The sequence below is a fragment of the Asparagus officinalis genome, chromosome 9 (assembly GCF_001876935.1).
Source record: "Asparagus officinalis chromosome 9, Aspof.V1, whole genome shotgun sequence".
Classification (NCBI taxonomy): Eukaryota; Viridiplantae; Streptophyta; class Magnoliopsida; order Asparagales; family Asparagaceae; genus Asparagus; species Asparagus officinalis.
In genome coordinates this window covers 1,410,242-1,424,822 of record NC_033802.1, presented here as the reverse complement: position 1 = coordinate 1,424,822, position 14,581 = coordinate 1,410,242, and the positions used below count along the sequence as shown (strand labels likewise).

The window sequence follows — 14,581 nt, the reverse complement described above, 5'->3', positions numbered from 1 at the left end:
GGTGGCAATAATGGAGAGATGGGGGTGGGGGGTTAGGGTAGTGGCAATGGCACTGGGGTTTTATTTTGTTAATTTTATGGGAAATTTTGGTACACGTCCCTAGTTTTTAATCTTCTTTTTTTCAAATCTTGAAGAGGCTTAGAGGATTAGAAAATGTGAAGAGGATTCGTTAGATACGGAAAATCTATACAGATTATACATGAAAAAAGTTGAACCGGGAGAATCAAACGGAAACGATTGAGATTGTCTCTGAATGTGTAATACTGGAGTAATAAAGTTTCCGATTAAATTGGTAGGTCAAATTACAAGTAGTGATAAAGCGAAAGTTATGATTACTCTAGGTTTCAAATTTAAGATTAGAACAAAAAAAAAGTTCATGATACAAACATGATATATTTGCTTTAAAAAAACAGAATTGATGAAGAGAACTAAAAGTTGCAATATCATTAATTAATTCAACCAAAGGTTAAGTCCTTATAATAAAAAGGATTGAAGAAAAATTTTTGTATATTTGATTTCAAAACTATAAAATATTTCTCGGTAAAGGGGTGTTTCAAAATTTAGTGCAAGTAGAGGGGGCTAGACTAAATCTACCCCCAGAGAGAGGGGGAGAGAGTATGAGTTGGGTCCCTTCATGTGGGCATTAAAATATAGGGTTGGAGACATAAATATATAGGTATTCAATACACCATCCTGAATACTGATTGAAAATAGAAAAGGAGGCTGAATCTGGTTGATGGAGTTGTTTAGTTTTCGTATCCAATATTCAATCCTTCATTTCATCATCTGCTTTTTAATTAGTTTAAGTCATCAGTGTCCTTGTCTGTGCAGTGAACATGCAAGATTCAACATTTTATTAAATTACGTTAATTTCCAATTGATTCCCAAAGATTTTAGCTGTCTACTGCAGTTCTGTATATGGGTAGTTAACCCTTGATCAAAAGTTTGATATAATTTCATAGGCGAATATACAAAAGGAAACTTTTGGGTAAAGTTTGCAAAAAAGTTTCTTCAGTAGTTTATTTGATGTATAGTGCAAGTGTACTATAGTACTGTACTAGGCGACATTTAATCAATGTGAAAATACTTAAGGAACTTGCTTTTCTTTTAGCAGGATGTTGGCCCTACGCTTCAGTAATCTGTGGGGACAGAGAGAAAGATCCAAAGTTTGTAACTAATAAAGTAAAAGACAACGGAGTATTTTACTTGGAGTCTTAAAGCTGATAGCTAGTTGCATCACATGAGCAGTTATTTGGACAAAATTTCAAAAGAGACTCATTTGTGAACTTAATCCTAAAAAACGACCTCATTCAAACAAAATTACAAAAACCGATCTGGTTTCAGCCTCAGCTATGAAACCAGGTCGGTTTTTGAATTTTTTTTTTCGAAACTTCACGGGAGTTGAACTCCCGTGAAGTTTAGTAGATGTGCTAAACTTCATGGGAGTTCAACTCCCGTGAAGTTTCATAGTTCAAAATTTTTTTTTGAACTATGAAACTTCACGGGAGTTGAACTCCCGTGAAGTTTAGCACATCTACTAAATTTCACGGGAGTTCAACTCTCGTGAAGTTTCGAAAAAAAAAATTCAAAAACCTACCTGGTTTCAGAGCTGAGGCTGAAACCATGTCGGTTTTTGTAATTTTGTTTGAATGAGGTCGTTTTTTAGGAATAAAAGTCTAAATGGGTCTCGTTTGAAAATTTGTCCGTAGTTATTTTTTATTTTCCAGTCTGAAAATACTATAAAGTTTGAAGCTAGGAGTGTTAGTCACGAAAATTTCCATGCATTTATGAGAGGGGAGCTGAAACATGGGAGAAAATTTATTGCATTCACCTCTCTCCTCGGTCTTGTGTAACTTTTGTTCTTTTATGTACATTATAAAGAATTTTTCATGTTAAAAAAGACAGTACAATATATATTGAAATGGGGGCTTATAAAAGTATATTTATCACTGTCCGAATCATAAATACAATTCCTCTTTGGTGAATAGAGTTAGATATGCCCATCTCTAACCCATATTAATTTATTTATAAAACTAAATGAATATATAGAAGTGGGTGGTTATTTATTTTGCAATGACTTATGAGGGGATGAGCATTCATAGAGTTCCTGTGATCTTAAGGTATGTGTCACATCCTTCCCTAACCTGTACAAGTTTGTCCAAAATCAGACAATCATCTGTAAGAAGTGATTCGCAAGGAAAATATTTGGGTCAGATTACTATGTGAGAATAGTGTTTTTATTTTGAAGGAGTCTTTGACCGATTCAGTAATTTTTATTTTTTATTCTTGCTTTTAAAACCTGTATTTTTTTAATAAATTATATGAAGAAGAAGGTGAAAAATAATAATGTGCAAACTTTATAGTTTAAAGTTTTATATTTTTGAAAAATGATCAATTAGAAGATAACAAGAGAAGTATGCACATAATAAAACCCAACTACCATAAATCAATCATGATTCCAAGTCTCCCATCTTAAGTAAATCCTAAAAATAATTTTAAATAAAGGGTAAAATAAAGTGTTCGGCTAAACTGGATGCACTTCTAAACAAAATAACAATAAACATGATTATATCATAAACTAGAAGGATTAAGAAGCTAACAACCACACTAGTTAGATCTCTTCTCTGTAAAGACAAAAATAAAAATAAAAATGTTTGATTATCACATGTAGAGAGTTGACCTATCATGATAATAGGTTTTGGATGCATTCCAAGCTTAACACAGTTACAAGTACTGATTGTTTTAGACGTTTAATGGTATCTTTATCCTGTTTTATGGATTATTTGACGCAAACAGTAATCATGGTAGTGATGAAACAGTGTTCTATTTGGCATTGTTAATTGGTGAGGCATATGCAATATTTTTGCATCTTGTTAACAGCAATATAAATTGTAATTATTTCACTAAGCTAATAAGATTAGGATGTGAGTTAAATGAAATTCATTTTTACTATTATCTAGTGATTATAGCTAGCATTAACACATATACCATTTTCATCATAAAAAGGATTATGATCCTCAATATAAGAGACATAATTAATCCAATGATCTTTAATATCTACTTAATAGCTGGTGCACTGGGCAGATAAAGAACCTATATAGATTAGTGTATAGCAACTTCCAAGTCATCATATTTTGTATTGACACAAAAGTAAATAATAATCTTTAATGCACAAACTCCCAAAGTGGACATGGATTATTGGATAATTTCTCAAACCCAAAACATGCTCCTTTGTTGCTTCCCTTTATGTTTTTGCATCAATTGAACATAACCCAACTCCCCCCCACCCCATTTATACCTTCATTTGCATTTCAACTCATATACTAGCACTTAACATCCCCAAAGTTCCTTTTTTTTGAAAGATAATTGCAAGTAGCACCCCCTTTTTTCTCATGAATTGAGGGCCACTAGATAATTGTCAGGAAATGAATTGAGGGGTTTAGTGTAACTGAAGATATAAATAAGGGGGTGCATCTTCAATTTACACTCTTATTTTTTTTGAGTACGAATCTTATGGGGACCGTCTTTATTAGAGTGAGGTGATCTACACCTTAAATAAAAGACTTCTAGATATGTAATGTTTTCAAACTAATCCTCTAATCATCCGTGAATGGTATAGTTCACCCCTTTTTTTGCGGGGGTGTTATGATAGAATCAACTACTCATCTTTGTTTCTCTAGGTCTTAATTTGGTATAGTTCTGAGACCATAGTCTTCATAGTTTGGTATGATTAAAAAACAGAACAAAAGGCCTTTGAGACCATAGCCTTTGTAGTTTGGTATCGTAAAAAAAAAAATAATACTCTCTTTAAAAATATGAGTTGGGGAAAACTTTCAATTGTCAATATTACCCTTTACCCTTTACTATTTTAAACATTTTATTTAAATTTTAATATATTATAATCATAATTATATCATATTCTAATCCCAAGTGTACTATTTATAGCTCAACAATTTAAAAAAAATAAAATATTACCCTTCACTAATTTTAATATTTTATTTAAATCTTAATTTATATCCTAATCTTAATTATATCATATCCTAATCTCATATGAACTATCTATAAATAAACATATCCACGATATTAGTTTTTTAAGGAAAGGAAATTATACATAGCTAACATACTAATACATGAAGTATTTATAAAGACACTAAGAAGTTTCAAAATTGCACAAAATAACCTCAAAAGTTTAAAATTATAAAAAAAACTATGACATAAAACTTAAAACAATAAACATGAAATAAAAAAATTAACATCAGCCTCTGAAGAATATAAAATTTGTATTTATTAACCCCGATGTTTTAAAAATTATAGGAACACCTTCAAAAGTTTAAATTAAAAAAAAGACTGTAAAATTCTAAAATTTTAGAACTTACAAACAACATAGATGAATTTAAGGGATTACCATCAGTCGCCTAAAAATTTAAAAATTGCTATAATTAACCTCAAAGCTATAAGAATTGCAAAAAACTTTCTTCAAGGTTAAAAATCACAAAAAATTTCTAAAATTTCAAAGTTTGTAATCAATACACATCAAATCTAAAAATTATTGGCAGATTGTTAAATTTTTTTTAAAGACAACCTAAAGATTTAATAGTCACAAATAGCACCCTCAAAATTTCAGAGTTGTAAGAAATATCCTGATATTTAAAAATTACTACCAACATATAAAATATGCAAATTACAATCACCAAACTGAAAATTAATATTTTTAAAAAAACTCCTAAATTTTTAAAAATTACAAAGAACACCTTAAAAAGTTTAAAATCACAAAAAAGACCTGAAACTAAATTTGGCAAAGAAAAGCATAATTATTTGATGTTCTTTTATTAGGATATATAAATTTAAGTTCAAATTCAAGAATTACTATCCTTTTTTAAGCAAATAAAAATAGTCTATGCTAATGCTGATCAAATATAGCAATAAGAATATATTAAAAACATCCGATTAAATAATAAAATTTTAAAAAATATGTAATAGCTAAAAACCTATCATCACTATATAAAGTAAAGCAAATGCATTTAATTTTCTTATAAGTTGGAGTAGCAAAAATACTTAAGTAACGTTAATTGATAGAAGATTAAGTCCATAAAACTAATAAATAACTACAATATAATAGATCAGCATTATTTGATTATAACTTATAAAAAATAGTCTTTAATGTTAATAATACATACAAGTAGTTATGTATGGAGAAACTATCAGAAAGTTTAGAGATATGCTTCAAAAGAATTAAACTGTTTCAAATAAAAAAATAAAGAAAATAAGCAAAAAATTTAGAAGCATCTATAAATCACTTGAATTAACATTAACGTAAGATATATACATGAGAAAAACACTGACTGAGTTCTTCTTAAATAAAATATTAAACAACTTTATCCTAATTAAAAAATCATCCTCTATGGAACAAACAAGAAAAATAAATATGTAATTGCATATTTTCATTAATTAGTTGCAGAAGTAAAAATATATAAGTAATATTAATAGATAGAAGACTAGATCACAAAAAACTGATAAAAACTTATAATAGAATAGCTTACCTTTAATTGATTATAATTTACAAACATTGATCTACTGTTAATTATATTTATAGGGTAAAAGAACACAATGAGATAGACGTGGAGAAACTATTAGAAAGTTCAGAGACATCATCCAAAAGAATCAAACTATTTTTATTTCAAATGAGAAAGTGAAGGAAGTAAACTAAAAATTTGGAAAACACCTACAAGTCACTTAAATTGATATTAATATAAGACATGTCTATCAAAGAAGCACCAAATGAGTTCCTATTAAAGAATATATTAAACAATTTTGTCCCAATCAAAGAAGAATTCTCCACAAAAATATTAAAAAATTAGTTACTACTTATAAATTTCATACTTTATTGTTCAAATACTAAAGGAATTAAATATTAACATTATAATCTAAGGCAAATTGATAATAAAAATATAGGTATTAGTTCAGATCCTCGTGGAAAATAACAGCCATAGAAAAAATATAATATTATTGATGTAACAAAAACTCTTATTGGATACATAACATAAGAATTCATTGTAGAGAAAAAAGAGGTAACTTCTAATCTTATTTAAGTAAGAAATTAGGAAGACAGAAATTTTAATATACACGAAGTTAACATTTGTTCTCGTTGAAACGGATAAAAACTCGAAGTCTGTATTTTCAGAAGTTTGTGTTGAACATTAGAAATATATTCAACTCTTTGTGAAGTTAGACTAGAAGATAAAAGATTAACGAGCCTGGGAAAGATAATAGTATAAGAAATTCAAGTCCAGCCTGATGTCACAACCAATATAGATGATGAAGATATTGCTCTAGAATTTCCCATGAAAAATATAAATGTGAAGAAAAGTTGATCTTGGCTCAATAAAAAAATAAAGCAAGAGGAATAAAAGATATTATTTTTTGAATATTTTATATAAAATATAATTTTTTTGAGCGAAATTAGGAATCTATAGTAGGAATTTTTACGAACTTTTTAGTACTTTTATATGCATACGTGGATCCTTTTATCATATAAAAATATACTAGAGTTAGCATTAATATTTAGTTTATAATTTTTTATGAAGTCAATCAATGACTAGGAACAAACTCCATATTCTCTTTTTTGTCATTTTAGCATACGTTAAATCAATCATCATGCTATATTAGCTTTAATCGCCTTCCTCGTATAACACAAAATTTTTAAGTGTTTTTCGCTTTTGCAACACTATACTTTCTCAGGTAATGCTTGGTTTTAAGTCGGTGCAAATAATATGAAAATTCTAATTGGCTTCAAATTACATTTATTTCTGGTCAATGCAATTATCAACATGAAAATTTTAAATTAGGTGTAGTGTATTCAAACAAACATCAAAGAAATAAATAATCACAATTCTAAAGTTTAGAGACATAAGTGAGTAAAAACTATCAAAGTGGAATCGCCGAACAAACTTTAGTAAATAAATGATCAAAAAAAATACTTAATCATGTTATTTAATCACGTGTATTACAAGTGCGTAGGCATGAGTATACTCTCGTGTATCGTGTAGGCTATTGTGTTGAGAATCAGAATATTCTCGCAGCCATATGCCTTCTAACGACAAGAAAACTACTATGGAAACCATGTTTCTCGCTTAACTGGCTACCTAATCTTTATAAGTTAATTAGTGATTTGTTAAGAAAATGGAAGGAAAGTACAATCAGGCAACAACCCCACTTCTCTCTTCCATATCATTATACATTATACAAGTAAATGGAAGAATATAGATACTTTTTATCAATGTTTATCTCTTAAAAGGTTAATTTTCGTGAAACTTCCCTTTAAGTTAGGGCATTTCTCAGATGGAAAATGATAGAGGCACACCTCCAACCACACCTCCAACCACACCCTCTCTCTCATTTGCTACAGTGCACCGGGCCCCACATGAGATTTTAAAATCTCATGTGGGGCCCGCCACATGAGATTTTAAAATCTCATGTGGGGCCCGGTGCACTGTAGCAAATGAGAGAAGAGGTGTGGTTGGAGGTGTGGTTGAGAATGTGCCCCTAGTGCCACCCTTCTCAGATCCCCCAGCCCCTCCCAAAAAAGGGAAAAAAATTAAACGAGAAAAAAAAACCTACTTCAACTTTCAACTTTGAACGTTTTTCAAAAAACTCCACAAATGCTTTCACTGTCAAAAACAACCCTCTGCATGATTTTTTCCATCACGGGAAAGTTGCGGTTAACGCCATTAGGGTTTTTTGTTGGATGTCAAAAGTTGAAGGGCTTGACAGAAATTTTGTATAATTTTTAAAATTAAGAGGGTTACACTATATATATAAAACAGAATCTAAATCAGGGTAAATGTGCATCGTGGCAGACCAAGGATCTTATACAACCAATCTTGAACATGCTTGTCCTGTAGAGATTAGACTGCCATCATATTTTAATGAAGTTGGTTAAGAACAGTGGATTATATTTGTCGTTTGCTAAAGGGACCAAAATAAAAAGGGAAGATTTTGCAGGGTAAAATAAATAATTCAAGCCTATTCCGTTGGCTGTTGCATCGACCCCTCTCTGGGCTTGGTGTTTTTTATTTATTTATTAAATGTATCTAATAAAGGGCTTAAGAGCAAATGGTAAACTAACGAGGTTCATATTTTAGTCATATCCACCTATTATCACGTTATTATAGATCACTTGCAAAAGTTATAATTCTCTCAAATAAGTCTTTTGACTTTGGGATACGTCGCGCGTTACGCTCATCCCGTTCACCGATGACAAAAGGTAAATAAGTAGGAATTTATTTCGCAGTATTTGGGCCTTAACAGGGTTTTGGGATCAATTGTACGGAATGGGCTGCAACGACGCATCGGGTCTGCTTGTAGTTGCTCATAGTTGCGCTCGTGATGAGCACATGAACTATTAGGAAACGTCTTTTCTTCTTTGTGGGTGTTTGGTTCATTTCCTAGAAACCTAAGCCCGGGAGATAACTCATGGGAAATAGATTGTCGGGCCCAGTCCATGTTTTTAATCCTATTTCATGATTTTTTTTGGAGGAAATGTGTTTCCTTAAATTTGGGACCCATGACACTATTATCTTATTAGTGGGCGGGTCTCACATACACAATATTTCTTCTTTTTTTTTTCTCTCTCAACCAAACACAAGAAAAGGAAATCGAACACCTTCACATAGGCGTGTCGGGTGTTTTGATTTCTTATTCTTAGTTTGTCAGCCAACCAAACAGCCCCTTTGTGTCATAAAAACTTTCTAGTTTAGTTCAGGTTTGTGCTAAAACCCAAACCAGGCCTACTGATTGTTGTAGGAGCTCAATTGAAGGCCCATTAATTCGCAGGCCCAATATCTTATTAGGTTTACTATTGTCTTTTGTCTTTTTGTGTAAAATAGACTAATGTTTAACAGGCCAGGTATATATCAACCCAGGCCCGAATATGACCTATCAAAGCTTGTTATCAGAAATTTTGATGGGTTGCGGTATTGATATTAGGTGTAGTTGGCTAAAGGCCCGTTTGTTTTGATTTTTTTTGAAGAGGAAAATGGTGTGAAAACTGTCAAAACTGACAAAAACTATCAGTTTTGGCAGGTCAGTTTTGGCAGGCTTTCTTAAAAAACACCTCTAAAAAATACGTTTTTGCAAGAAAGCCTGTCAAAACTGACAGTTTTGACAGACTTTCCTCTTAAAAAAAATCAAAACAAATGGACCCTAATTAATCCGTAGAAAACTCTAGTAGCGTTTTAACGATTAACGATTTTAAGTGAAAAAAGAAAATCCTGAAAAGGAAACAAAGGAAGAACAAACTTCGTTGTGAGAATATTCGGTGTGAGTCCTCCTCAACTTTAAAAAACGGTGTGCCACCATCTTTTTCACACGTTACAAATCCGACGGCTATTATTCACTCATCAAGCAGTTTTGTGTCTTATACACAGATCAGTTTCAGTGTGCGAGAACCATACAGTCGTTTTAACAGTGATTCAGGGGGTTCAGTGCTTTTCGTTTGCTACTGCCCTCATTTTTTCTTTTTCTCCGTCTCTTCACCTTTTTCAAATGAAAGAACGATTCTAGGGTTTCGCTGATTCGATCGATCTCTTCTCTCACAAGGTATCGATTCCTCTCTATCTCTCTCGCTCACTCTTCGATTTTCCTGGACGATTCTTATATTTGATTCGCGATGTTTTTTTTAATGATCAATTTTGATGTTTGTTAGTGCTCTCTCTATGTTATGCATGGATTTTATCCGGTTAGTTTAAATTTTTGACGCAATTTAGTGTAGTTTTGAAGAAAAATGATGGAATTAGGGTTTTTACTTTTCATTTTCAGTTTAAACTTTGAGTTTTCTTAATGTTTACGTTTTTTTGGGGTTTAATATAGCCGTACACGATAAATTCTTGTTTGTGATTATCTGGAAGCTTGCAATCTGACACAAAATTTGATTGCTATGGTGTCACGAATTTTTCCATTAGCAGGACCTATGTTTAAGTCGTCGAAGAGAAATAAATGCAAATCCCAATTCTAAACTTTTGATATTCCGTTTTTTGTCCTTAGTTTGTATGAGATGTTTTTAGAGGTGAATCGTAGTATGTTTCCAGATTTCCCCTACGGATCAATAGTGATAATAGGAGGCAGTTAAATTCCTCAAAATATATGAGAAATGATTAGTGTTCTAAATGTTGGATATCGAGATCATAGCAGACAGAGAATTCCGTATTGAGTGGCGGATGAATGTAGTATATCAAGGAGACAATGATATTTTGTAAATTATGGGGGTGTCATATTTAATCCGGGAGGGAAATGGTTTGTCTCTGCATATGTACATATAATTTTTTTTACTGATCTTACATATACTTAGATTGACAAAAAAAAAAAAATGCACACATTGAATTAGATGCACATGCTTAGGCACACATAAAGAGACATGACTATCTTGTTTATAGACATAAGCCAAAGGGGCGAACTGTACATGAAATTCAGGGTGATCTTAAACAGTCCTAGATGAATCATTTAAAGAATTGTTTTCTTGTGCGTAAACCTAAATTGAGAAGGATATCAAGACCAAACATAGGTCCTAACACAAATTGATACTTTCCATGTTGGAACATTCTATTGGGGACAAATTACCGGAGGACTACAAGAAGTTAGGGCAGTAAAAGTTTCATAAATGCTCCTTTTTACTTTTGGAAAAGACAACCTGTAAGAAGTTGGTGAGCGACTACTTTGTTGATCTCTAACCATGTAATCAAGCATTGTCCGAAGGGGTGCAGAATGATTGGGGACTCAGATTTTGCCAGAAAGCTCAAAACACATAAAATTTTAAGAAATCAGTAAAAAAGGCTAAACAACTAATATTTGGAACATATAAAACATGTAAGATTCAAGAATTAAGTTCAATTAAAAAAATATTGATAAAAGATAGAACAATTAGATGTATGTATACAAACATGTACATAAATCTGATGAATACAAACAAATAAGAAAATCATATTTGTTGAATGAAGAAGATTGCAATATTAAACTTATTTCCATTACCTTTTGCCATTTTGGCTCACTTTACATCTAAGAATTTCCTCAAATATATTTGTGCATTTATTTCATGTTTCGAATATTAGATGGTTCAGCTTCTTTTGAGTTGGCTCAAATAGTAGGGAAATTAAAATAATAAAAGTCATATAAGTTCATGAATTTAAGATGCTTAAAAACAAAGACTTTTTACCATATTGAAATAATAAGCTAGAATTTCAACTGCTTCTATCAGAATGTCCATTTCCCACTCATAATAGACTTTATAAACAGATTTTAACCTAATGGAAAACTTTTATTTTAAAATAGAATTTCAAACTGAACTTGCAAAGGTCCTAATTAAAGCCATCAATTACAAACAAATGGTCTAAAAACTTTTGGATCATACCTGTATCTCTCTAAATAAGTAGACAAGTGAAGTACATTCGTGAGAATATTTGCTGTTTTCCCAAACTTAAATAAGCACTGTGCCAGCTTACTCATATGTTACAACTCCAACAGCTAGTATTATCCCATCAACCCATGTGTGGCTATACACAGATCAGTTTCAGTGTGCGAGAACCACACAATTTATTATAACAGTCTGGGGCGTTAGTTTTGATTTATCGCTGTACTTTCTCGTTTCCTTCTTTGTTCACTTCTTGAATGAAAGAACAGTTCTAAGGTTTACTGATTTGAATCAGTATGGTCCCTCTCAAGGTACTGCTTCCCCTCTCTCATGCATTATCCTATTTTCTTTAATAGTGAATGAGAGATAGATTCATTGATTGCTACCTGCTAAGATTTCTGTTAGAATTTGTAAGTGGAAATATTTTCTTTTGAACTTCATTAGTAGTTAGCTGTTGCTGTTTTTGGGATAACCATTTTAACATAGAGAATTAGAATGTTGTACCTTCTCTAGATTAAGCATGGAATTCATCCAGTTAGTCAATAGCTGGCTAAATATCAATTTGGTCCCTGTAGTAAGGGCTCATCTTGGCTCATATTCAAATTGGTCCCTCCACTTTATTCTTTCTCAACTTAGTCTCTGTACCCCTTGATAGATGTAAACTTAGTACTATTTTCACTTTCCGTTAAAAACTCCATTAGATAAAAATTAAAAGGACAATACTACCCTACGCAATTCAATTTGTTTTCTAAAGGGATGTTTTTTATTGAACTCGGGTTCAAGGGCTGCATCTCCAATGCCATTTGATCACATGCTACTCATAGAAATAAAATCCAAATTGTCACTTGGTTGAAAGGAATTACTGCAATGTTTACAAGAAACTGAAGTTGAAATGGGGAAATATGTTCTTCTGTGATCACTTACCTTCCGGCAATAGTTTTTGACCGAGAGCTTAGAGCTTGAACTTAGCATTTTTATTTTTGATTAATGATTAATTGTCTCAAATATGCTTTCCTTTAACTCATTGTGCATTGTTATTTTCCATTTAATGCAGGGGCTTTTTTCTTCTTCTCTTAAGGCTCTACAAAATTAGGTTACAGTGAGATGAGACTTTAGAGCAAAACATTAGGAGAAAGTAAAAGGGAATTAGATCTTTTTCTCAATGTTTAAAAATCATAATTTGTCAAGTGTATTTGTATGTAGATCAATATTTTGAAAGTATAGATATGTTTTAACTATTGTTTACTTGTCAACAATTTGAACATAATTTGTGCTGCAAGTCTACAGTTCAAACTAAGATATACACTTCTACTTAACGTGCTATGTGGCTCACCTACGTCTTTAGTTTTAGGGATTGATTTTTTAGTAAGCTTAGATGATTTTAAAATTTGAAAGATGTGTTTTAAATCAAAAGTATATGGACCTCTTGAGGGTAATGGTGGTCATTAATGAAAATTTAACACCCAATTTTTAACGGATGTTAAAAAAAAACTTTGTTTGTAAGTGGGTAAAAGGGCAATTTGGTCCCTGTACTAGGCCTTCATTCTCAAGTTGGTCCCTTACTTTCCTCCCTTCAAGTTAGTCATTGTATCCCTTATTAAATGTAAACTAAGTCCCATTATAACTATCCATTAAAGACTGATAAATATAATTTGAAAGACCGATAATACCCTACACACTTCAAAAGACCGATATCATATCTCATAACTATGTAAAATTGTAACATATTGCACCAGAGGGCCCTTTGCTCGATATCTATTAGGCTGGTATAAAACATGCACTGGTGGCTTTGCATTCAACAATGGCCACACAATTTGTTTGATGCATAGATTTTGTGGTTCCCGTGGCTGCCCACAATGCCTAAGCTATCAATATTACAGAGGGCGTTAGATTGACTAGCATCCAAGCCGAGGCCTAGCGCCTAGGCGTTTGCCTATTTTTAAACTTATTTAATTATAATAATTTATAAAAATATGTATTAAAGTTTATATAAAATTACAAAAAAATTTGAACTAAAATTGAACAAGATTAAACTAAAATTAACTAAAATTGAACAAGATTAAACTAAAATTAACTAAAATTGAACAAGATTAAAGTAAAATTAACTACAATTATCTAAAATTAGCTAAAATTAAACAAGATTAAACTAAAATTGAACTAGTTAAACTAAAATTAACTAAAATTGAACAAGATCAAAATAAATTTAACTTAATTAAAATAATTAATTAAACTAAATTGAACAAAGTTAACTATTTAAATTAAAAAAAGTTCATAAGTGAAAATTTTACCTAAAACAATAAGTAAGTTAACTAATTAAAAAGCAGTTTATAAGTCAACTAATTTAAAAAAGGACAAATCTTTGAAATAGGCCACTTTTAAAACTTAATTAGCAAAATAGACAAAAAAGTATTTAATTAGCAAAAAAGACCTAAAAACTTAATTAGCAAAATAGACCAACTTTTAGTCAAAATTGACCTATTTTGCTAGTTAAATATTTTCTTGGTTTGTTTTTCTAATTAATTATGTTCTTGGCTTATTTGATAAAAATCACAACACTTTCTATTTATTATTATTATTATATATATATCCTCTTATTTTATTAACTACGTATTCACCTCATCATGACATTTTTTTTATATTGTGGGTATACACTCTTATTGTTTATTATATTTTTTTTCTTATTCGAAGTTAATGTTGGTCTCCGTTTGCATGCATAAAATTCAACTGTAGTTATAATTTTAAAATATAGTAATGACAATGGAAATTCATTTCATTATATATATTTGTTAACTACAACACAACACTTTCTAGAAGAACAATGCACAACTAAATTTACCCTAAGTCTTTTTTAGAAACTTACTTTTGACAATTAAATGGAAAATTATAATTGCATCAAATGTAACTTTTTCACAATTTATATATATAACCATGTTTATAATTTTTTATGAACAAAATAGTTGTGAAATTGATAAAATTTTGAAATAGGCCAATTTTGACATTTAATTAGCAAATAGACTAACTTTTAGCAAAAATGGTATATTTTGTTAATTAAATACTTTTTGGTCTATTTTGCTAATTACGTTTTAAAAGTGGTCTTTTGCAAAGATTTGTCCTTTAAAAAACAGTTTATAAGTTAACTAATTAAAAAAATTTACTTGACGGCCAGCGGGAGGACCGGCG

The 14,581-nt window shown here is 30.8% G+C and overlaps 1 protein-coding gene across 1 annotated transcript in view; it reads left to right on the top strand.

The window, feature by feature from the left end:
• The window catches only part of LOC109823741 (serine/arginine-rich splicing factor 4-like), a 12,107-nt gene continuing 7,014 nt past the window's right edge, over window positions 9,489–14,581 (top strand). The window contains 1 exon segment of the mRNA XM_020390104.1: window positions 9,489–9,597. The gene's annotated coding sequence lies outside the window, so the exon portion shown is untranslated.